Genomic DNA, 10,456 nt, shown 5'->3' on the forward strand with positions numbered 1-10,456 from the left:
GTGGCTTCTTTAACTCGATGATTCCTTCATAGAACCTTAACTTGCTTGTTTAGGATTTGAACTGGGCATTCCTTATGCACTAAATTATCCTTAAGCTTGACATTCTTTACTCTAAGTAGATAGGTCGGTTTATTGATGTACTTGCACAATAATGACACATGAAACACGTTATGAATGCAATCCATGGTTACTAGTAATGCAAGATAGTAGTTAACCTTATCTATATGCTTAAACACCTCAAATGGTTATATAAACCTCGACGTTAGCTTCCCTTTCCTATTGAATCTCATAACATGCTTACAGGGAGCTACTATAACAAACACCTTATCATTCACACTGAACTCAAGATTCTATCTCCTTTGGTCTAAATAACTTTTCTAGTGATCTTAAGCCTGCTTTATTCTTTCCCTTATCAATCTGACATCCTTGATCATCCTCTATGTTATCTTTGATCCTAAAGAATAAGTCAAGCTGTCTTGCTCCTCTAATTTGTCCTAATACAATGATGATCTATATCTCCTGCCATATAATGTCTTATACAGAGCCATCTTGATAGTTACCTAGTAGCTATTATTATATGCAAACTCCCAATGACAACATATCTAACTAACTCACTTTTTGACTTAGGCAACAAGCTTTCAACATATCTTTGATCACTTGGTTGACTTTCTCAGTTTGACTATCTATCTGGGGATGATCAACTGTATTGAAAACTAACCTTATATTGAAGGACTCTACTTACTTTGCCAGAAAACTGAGATGAACCTAATGTCTCGATCTAAAATTATTGTCTTTAGTACCCTATGAAGCTTGATTATCTCTTTAACATACATCTGATCTAGTTGCTCTATACTCGTGGTGTCTTTAACTATAATGAAATGCATTGAGTTGGTCAATCAGTCAACTATGAACCACAAAAAATTATATCCTTCCTTAACCCTTGGTAGTCCTACCATAAAGTCTAATGAAATGTGCTTCCATTTCCATTTTGGAATATTGAAAGGTTATAATAGTATTGATGGTTTCTGATGTTCAACCTTAACTTGCTGACATACTAGGCACTTAGCAATAAAGTCTGCTATATCATCTTTCTTCATACTTGACCACCAAAAAGATCTTCTTAGATCTTGATATATCTTTACACTCCTAAGGTAGACAGTGTAAAGAAAACTATGCACCTCAATGAGAATCTTATCCCTTAAACTCTAATTTTTTGACTCTCAGAATGTTTTCTATAATACTGAAATTTGGCTTAGTACCCTCGACAATTCTCTATCTTAATTGGACACAAATCATTTGATACCTAGGTCACATGGATTTCATTTAAAAGAGTTAACTGAATTTGTAAGCTTGATAACTATCTTGTGATTACCTTTATCTGCTCTATCACCAACTCATGTTGTAACTCTCATTGAGTGGTAATCTAAAGTAAAACTATTTTTTTACTTAGAGTATCTATAACTACATTAGCCTTGCTTGAGTGGTATCTGATCTTATACTTATAATCTTTCACTAACTTCAACCACCGTCTCTGTCTCATATTAAGCTCCTTCTAGGTAAAGAAATACTTGAGGCTCTTGTGATCCATATATTATTCTTGACCTTAATTAGCCTTGCTTGAGTGGTATCTGATCTTATACTTATAATTTTTCACTAACTTCAACCATCGTTTCTATCTCATATTAAGCTCCTTCTAGGTAAAGAAATACTTGAGGCTCTTGTGATCCATGTATTACTCTTGACCTTATATAAATAATGTCACCATATCTTAAGGGCAAACATGGTAGTTGCCAACTTAAGGTTGTGTGTTAGGTACCTGCTCTCATAATCTTTCAACTGATGAGAGGCATAAACTATCATTTTACCCTTCTACATCAAAACTACTAAGCATTTTTGTACAGGTCATATTCATCGCCCTTTGTCGACAAAGCTAAGTTGGGAGCTGATGTCAACCTATTTTTAATTCTTGAAAACTCTACTCGTAGGCATCTGACTATCTGAAAGAAATGTCCTTGTGAGTTAACTCTGTAAGCAATCAAACTAACTTGGCAAATCCCTTAACAAATTGCTTATAATAACCTTTTAACCTGAGGAAGCTCCTAACCTTTTTTGTTGTCTTAGGCCTCTGCCACTTTAATACAACCTCAATTTTATTAGGGTTAATTAAAATGCCATCTATTGAAACCATGTGTCCAAGGAAAGCCATTTTTTCTAACCAAAACTAGCATTTAGAAAACTTGGCAAACAATCCTCAAATATTGAGTATGCTCATCTCGAGTTTTGGAGTACACAAGAATGTCATCTATGAACACTATCAAGAACTTATCTAGACAATTTTAAAGCATCGTCTTCATTAGATCCATAAATACTATTAAGGCATTAGTTAACTCAAATGACATAACCACAAACTCGTAGTATCCGTAATTGGTTCTGATTGTTGTCTTTGGTATATCTTACTCGGTAACCTAGACATGACCTCAGGTTGATCTTGGAAAATATTGATACACCTTTGACTTGATCAAATAATATGTCAATCCTCAAGAGTGGAACTTTTCTTTATTGTTATTTTATTCAACTCCTAGTAGTTGATGCATATCCTCATAAACCTATTTTTCTTCTTTACAAATATGATTGGTGTACCTATAACGAGTGGCTCAGTTTGATAAAACCACTATCTAATAACTATTGCAACTTTTTCTTTAGCTCTTATAGGTCTATTGGGACTATTCTATAAGGTGCCTTAGAAATTGGAGTTGTACCTAAGGCGAGCTAAATACTAAACCTTACCTTTTTCTTTGGTGCTAACCCTGGAAGGCTATCAGAGAAAATATTTGAGAATTCTTGCACCTTTGGAGTATCTTTTACACTTAAAACTACTTTATCTGATCTATTTACTATGTACTCTAAATAAGCTATGCACCATTTACTTACATTTTCTTGGCCTTGACACTGTTGATTATCATGTTCAGAACTTGATCCTCTCCAAAATAAAACCATTCTTCACTATCTAGGTTGAACTAAACCATTTTCTTTTTATAATCAATTTCTACCCTATATCTAATAAAAAATCCATGCTAAGAATCATATCGAAGTTTAACATGTCCATCACTATCAAGTTAACAGCTAACTCTCGACCTCCCAAAGACATTATCTCTCCAACTAACATGTGGCTACTATAAATTCTATCCCTATTTGGAAATTTTGTACTGATCTATAGAACAATTGTGGGTTTTAGCCCCAATCTTTCTACTATACCTCTAGTAATTAAATAATGTGTGACACTAGAATCAATTAAAATATATAGAAGACAAGAGTGAAATATCAATTAACCCATTACTACTGTCAGGTTAGCCTCAACCTGAGTCTGGGTGACTACATACACTCGATTGGGGTCTTGTGTTGTATCCCACATAGTCACACACTCTTTTTATTTCTATTTAGAGTGTTTCTTTTATTAAAGTTTTTATTTTTTTCTCTCTGTCTTCTTCCTCTTCGTTATAGTTGATCTAATTGTAAAATAATCTTTTAACTGGCTATACCGGTTTGTATCTAAGGTACACTCTCGTGTGCTTATTTTTAAGCATGGTGTCCACTTTTAGAAAGTTACACACGGGCGTGTATCCAATACCATATGGTTGTGCATGGCTTTCCTTTGAACGAGCTATGAAAACTATGGAAATTCCTATTTTATACTAATGACACATAAACATGTATGAGACCATACACGATTGTGTGTCATGACCTAGACATCATGATACTTCTAATATGCATGGTTTTGACCTAATCTTTGTTATCTATTTCATACACAAGGGGTTTAAGCATATCTCTAGACAATAATAATCTCTTTTTTCTAGTCATAAATATAAATGTTAACATAATAGTCTCAAATCAAGGGTATATCATTGTTAAACAATATTTTTAACCTAACTAATGTGTCTATAAAATTTATCCAGCATTTTAATAGAATTTTTAGTTACCAAAATTATGCTATAATACCACAAATGTAACATCCCTATCTAAATACGTACTCCTACTTAGAATATGACCCGAAGAGGTGTGTACGACTGGACTACCAAATTTAAAATCTTATTATTTAAATGCATGATAAAAAATACTCAAGTGTGTAAAAAGGTTCGCTAAAAATAAATGCTGAATTACCTTGTTTATAGAATTTCATAATTAAACTATCTGAAATTAATATGCATAATAACTTAAAACATTTGCTGAAATAGAAAAATATATAAATGGAAAGAAAGTCTAAAAATGATAGTTATACCCTCACTTTTGTGTAGCTACTCACTAGACCATTGACTCCCCCGAATACCCTGCTACTAACCTATACCTGTAAAACAACAAAAAGAAAGATATTAATGAAAACACTCAGTAAGTCAGCGGCTTCTTGACACTTTGAATATATATATAAACTAGTAAACCTAGCATCCAAATTGTGAATCTACATGTGGTCACTGTTAGGGTAATTGCCCTAGAGCCTATTGAGTTAGCATTTGCAATTGTAATTTTATATTCATTAATTAATAAAGAATTAGTTGTTATTCAATTCATATGTGTGTCTTTTTATATGATTGTGTGAATTACATGCCCTTGGAATGAGAGAACTATGACGAGAGGATAAAATGACTAATTGTGAGAACCTTATAGACATTAGGTGGCCTTTCTAGAAACGTTTGTAATCTTGACATTACAACAAACAAGGACACATAAGATGATGATGAGATTAACATAGTGTTAAGCGACCCTACCAAAAGGTGGCAACAGTTCTCTCATATTAAAGTTATTCATACATAGCTCGGTGTAACATATCATCGTAGATGTGTTCATCGAACAAAACTTACTAGAGGATATCCATATGAATGGTTACTCTAGTGTCTATGGAGTAAATCCTTTGAACAACACAAGTTCATGTGATCTTATGACTTGAGGTTTCCAGATCATCTCGTGTAAAGATCAGTATGGTTTAACACTATTAATATATTGCCATAATTGGGGTATCATAAAGGTAGTATACGACCATATCATGAGAGACATAGAAGCTATAGTTGATCAATCAAGGATTCAACACTCCTAAGCACAAAAAATATTCTTTCTTGAGAATACTAAATGACATTCATGACTGTTTGAATCTGTGACCACAGTGTAAGTCACTAACATGGATTAGTACATTTCGATGAGTTACTGGGATAGAAATATTTCTATTTCTTAGCCTTGTGAGATATTTGTTAACGAAATGATTGAATTGCCTATAATTGTGACATTGTAAAAGCTTAAGAGACATTCGCTAACATTCTATTATTTGAGTGACCATAATATTTTGCTAGAGGCTAGTATTGGTATGTGTCTAAATTCAACCCGACTTCAGACACTATCGATTCGATAGAGAGCTTACGTATAAGTGTTGAATTGAACCAAGAGGCGATGATCGTTTGATGACAATCTTGGTGCCATGTGGCACCATGTAAAATGGCAGCTTAACACGATTGGACAAGAAATTGTCCAACCGTGTAAAACATGATTCATGTTAGGTAGTGCACTTTAGTTTCCACTTGTGTATGGTTTAAGGTGTGTCAGGTGGTGCACAAGTGTACCATCGATGCATGTATGTTGAAGGTGTCCAATATGAGTTAACCTTTTGTGGCACTTGAACACCTACACAAAAATATAAATAATAAACACGAGTCAATTAAAAATAATTTAATGCATAATACACATACAAATTTAGAAAACCTTAGTCGTTGGGTTCTCTAAAATTTCTCTCTTCCCATGAACACGTTATTATCTAGCATAAGAGCCGTAGCAGTCTTTTTCCTAGAAAACCTTTCGTGTTTATACTCTGCATGGATACCAAGGCGTTGCCTTACAAGGGTTAGATAACATTCATTTCTTTACCACATGAAATTTGGAGCAGCCACCAATATAGGTATAAATCGTAAAACACCCTATGAACGTTTTACATGTTCATGTTAAATATGTTTTAAAATGGGTATCCTAGTCAGGGTTTTAGAATTTTATGAAATTTTAATTTGGTTGCATTGCTAGTTATTGATGCCCTAAAACCTTATAATAGTATCAAAACCACTATTTAGGCATATTTTCATTAAAACTATGCTTGCTTGTTTCGGTTATTTTACCTATTGTTGCATATAATTGAATTAATCAAAACCCTAAATTAATAAAGATGATTTGCAATTATGTTGCAGCATGATTTGTAGTTTCGTGAACAATGTAAGCATGTGTAAATTGTTGAGTGACGATTTCTGATAATTTTATTTGAGTTTGCTATTTTTGTAGGCTCAATTAGGGTTGAAAGTTGTTCTAGTTAGTGTGAGCATAGTTTATGTGTCATATTTCCTCACCCCAGTGGAGATTTATCGAGAACAAGATTTTCTAGATTTCTCATTACTAAAATTAGAAAAACTCATTTGAAAAACTATCGTGAATAAAGGTATCATCTATAGAGACCTTGCACCGAAGAAGATGTCACAGTTGGACTAATTTTGGTCTAACTGTGACACGTCACTTGGTGCTTAGCATTATAAGTGTCACGGTAAGACTATCTTCAAATCAGTCTAACCATGACATATGAAGACCACCTTAAAGGTGTCATGACTAGACCATTCTTTAATTTGGTCTAGCCGTGACACATCATGGCTGGTGGCATTAGTGGTGTCATGAGTGGACCGATTTCTTGTTGGTCCAATGATGACTTATCATGGTGCCATGTGTCCAACTGTGAGATGATATATGTCATGATTAGACAGTTTTTCACATTGGTCCAACCATGCTTAAGCCGAGCGCTAACAGTGCATCTATTTGGAATTTTGTTGAATTCCAAAATCATGACTGGACATTACGCCTACACACCCGACAAAGTTGAAAATTATAGTTTGGTAATGTTTTATTGAATTTAGGCCAAATTGAAATTTTCTTGAGCTTTAGGGTTGAATAATAATTTTATAAAACTTTAAGGACTAGAATGTAATTTTACACTTGGCTAAGTAATAATTAAAATTTAAATTTAATTGGATATATGTATGCATAATGCCCAATACATAGCCAAAGAATGGATGTGAATATTTATTTTACTTTATTTTATTTTCTTTGAGTTGTAATTCTGAAATAGGGCATACACACCTTGCCATAATTCCCCTTCTTCTTAGTTTAGGTTATTATTTTATTTTCTTAGAATTATGTAACTAGGAAATAAAGCCATGTTGGTACGTTTATTTTTACGTTGTTGTATGTATGCGAAATATGATGAGACTAATTAAGATTAAATTGGTGTCTTCCAATATGATTCCCTAATTAAGCCTCTATTCATTGGAACATTGTTTGTAAAAGTAAAGGGTAAACTTCTACTAGAGAGAAAATTAGGAGATATTCATATTGGGTCCAATTTAACTAGGGCTGGATTCGAGCCGAACCAAGCTCGGGCTCGGCTCGGTTTATTTATAGTCGGCTCGACTCATTTTTCATATCAAAACGACATCATTTTGTATATATATATGAATCAAAACGACGTCATTTTGTATAAAAAATTTTAAAAAAAATCTACCAAGCTAACCCAAGCCAGCTCGAGTTCGACTCGAGCTCGATCGAGCCGAGCAGAGCCTGACTCGATTCAGGCTCGAACCGAGCCGAGCCAAGCTTGAGCTTGAGCTGGCTTGGCTCGAGTCCAGCCTTAAACTTAACTAGTGTACTTTGCTTGTTCGTCATAGTAAAGGTGAAGTATATTAAACGCATGAGTAGGAAATGCATTTGTTGATTCAAGGAGACATGTAGTATCTACCTTACTATCACCGAGAGTCACATTTGAGGTCACATAATTTGTTGGGATAAACCCTAGCTTGATTAATTTGAAATTTATCTATTCAATTGATTTAAACTTGTTCACCAAAGTAAAAGGGAGAATTAATGCGATGGGGTCTCAGTCCACTTGAAAGTTTACCAAAACTTTTTGAGTACAATAGTGAAGGCTATTGACTTGAGAAAAATAGTACGAGTATTTTAATTAATTAAATCCATAGTTAAAATGAATTAATAAAAATGTAATTACTAATTCCTTTATCTATAAATTATTGATCAAATAATCACTATGTCAAACCTAACATATTGATCAATTTTTGAAAAGGAAACTAGGCTCATTAGAAGAAATTTTATTAGATTTGCATGAAAATCTTCAGATTATTCTATGTCAAGAGAAGAGATTGTATATCTTTGAAAGGTTGTTACCTCGTGAGCCTGGTCGCAATGCCACCTAAGAGGAAAAGATACTTTTAATAAGTATCTTGATGACTCCGTGGAAGTTTAGTGTCTTATGTTGACTTCCATGTCACATGAACTTCAAAAACAATGTGAGGAAATGGATGCTCCATCCATACTTGCACACCTTTAAGAGTTATATGCCACTCGTGTGAGGGTTGTATGATATGAGGTGTCAAATGCACTATTTGACTGTGAACTCTTAGAGGGAAGACAAGTTAGCCCATATATGGTTAAGATGATTGGCTGTATTGAGTGGTTGGTGAGCCTGGGCTTCATCATAGATAATGAGTTTACTATTGACTCGATACTAAAATCCCTCTTTAAATTGTGGGCTAATTTCATTATAAACTTTAACGTAAACGAAAATGAGAAAACTATTGAAGAGATGCTATATATGCTCAAGCAAGCTGAACAAGAGGCATGAAAGGTAGCTTCAACTAACGTGCTTATGATTGAAGTCCATGCATTTAAATCTAAGGCTAAAAGCAAAGGCAAAACCAAGGCTAAACTCAAGCCTAAAATAAAAAAGCAATTAGATATTGTTACTTAGCCAACAAGTGGCATAGGAAAAGAAAAGGTTATCTGATTCTGTTATAGCAAAGCTAATCATTGAAGAGGACATTGTAAGGCCATCCAAGAGAATAAGAAAAAGAAGAAAGTTGAAACCTCTACTTTAGGTATGTTTGTTATTGAAATAAACTATTCTCTTTGTTTATCCTGGGTATAGACATAGGATATGGTTCTTATATTTGTTCTAATATGTAGATACGTGGTAGAGTAGAGTGCTCGCCAAAGGAGAGGTTGACCCACATGATGGAAATAGAGCACGTATTGCTACGTTAGTTATAGGGGTTTATTATCTTAAGTTGCCCATTGGACTAGTTTTAGAATTACTTAATTGTTATGATATTCCTTCTATTTTTAGAAACTTAGTTTCTGCATCTGTTTAAGACAAAAAAGATAAGCCAAAAGACTATTTCCCACCCAAGGTATGCTGCATTCCCAAGTTTCCCCCATTTAACTTTAATAATCCCAAATACCCACTCATGAGCAGTTAAAATTAACAGAACCTTAACTTCTTAAAATTTTATCTCTTTTAGCCCCCCTAAACTTTAAAAACTAAAAGTTTTCCTAGCCTAAGCTTTAAAAAATGACAGTTTCCCCCTACGGTTTTGTTTTGACATATTCGGTGCCATCTCTAACTCTATTATCGGTGGCCTTTTCCTTCTGAAGCTTTTTCTCCCTCTAATGGTTTCTCTCCTGCCCGATCGGTGTTAGAGGAGCCTTGGAAGATGAAGTTCTTTATCTTCCTAGATGAAGACAAATCGTCTTAGAAAACAATCGTCTTCCTAGAAGAAACCTCTAGGAAGATGACTATTTTCCCAGACGAAGATGACAACTTTGTCTTCGTTTGGGAAAACGAAGAGCTTCGTCTTCCTCGACGAAGATCTTCGTTTTCCATTGATCCTCCGATGTCGATCAGACATCCAAATGGGAGGAAAAAGACCGCTAGAGGGAGAGGTCACCGACAATGACACCAGAGATGATGCCAAAGATCTTGAAACGAAACCCTAAGCAGAAACTATCATTTTTTAAAACTTAGGTTAAGGGAAACTTTTATTTTTTAAAGTTTGGGGGGTAAAAAGAGATTATATTTTAGTTTATTTTTAATATTATAGAAAAAATAACAATTTTACCCTTATTACCGTTAATTTTAACTGCTCATGGGTGGGTATTTGGGATTATCAAAGTTAAAAAGGGGAAACTTGGGAATGTAACATACCTTGGGTAGGAAATAGTCCTTTGGCTAAAAAGATATTCATTTTTCATTGCTAGTGGTACTGTAACCATTAGTTTGAATAATATTCTCTTTGGAACAACTGAATTGTATAATAGTTTATATATTCTAAAATTAGATAATGAAATTCTTAATGTGTAAAGCAATGAATGATTAAAATTAAATTATTTGAATACCACGTATTTGCAGCATTGTAGGCTAGGCCACATAAGACTAAAACGTATATTAAGATTTCTTAAACAAAAAGTCTTGTAATCATTTGACTTTTAGCCTTATGATAATTGTGAATCATGCCTATTAGCTAAGATGGCCAAAACACCCTTTATTAGATACAATGAAAAAATGACTAAACTATTAGGTAAGATGGCAGTGCTCACA

The sequence above is a fragment of the Mangifera indica genome, chromosome 1 (assembly GCF_011075055.1).
Source record: "Mangifera indica cultivar Alphonso chromosome 1, CATAS_Mindica_2.1, whole genome shotgun sequence".
Taxonomy (NCBI): Eukaryota; Viridiplantae; Streptophyta; class Magnoliopsida; order Sapindales; family Anacardiaceae; genus Mangifera; species Mangifera indica.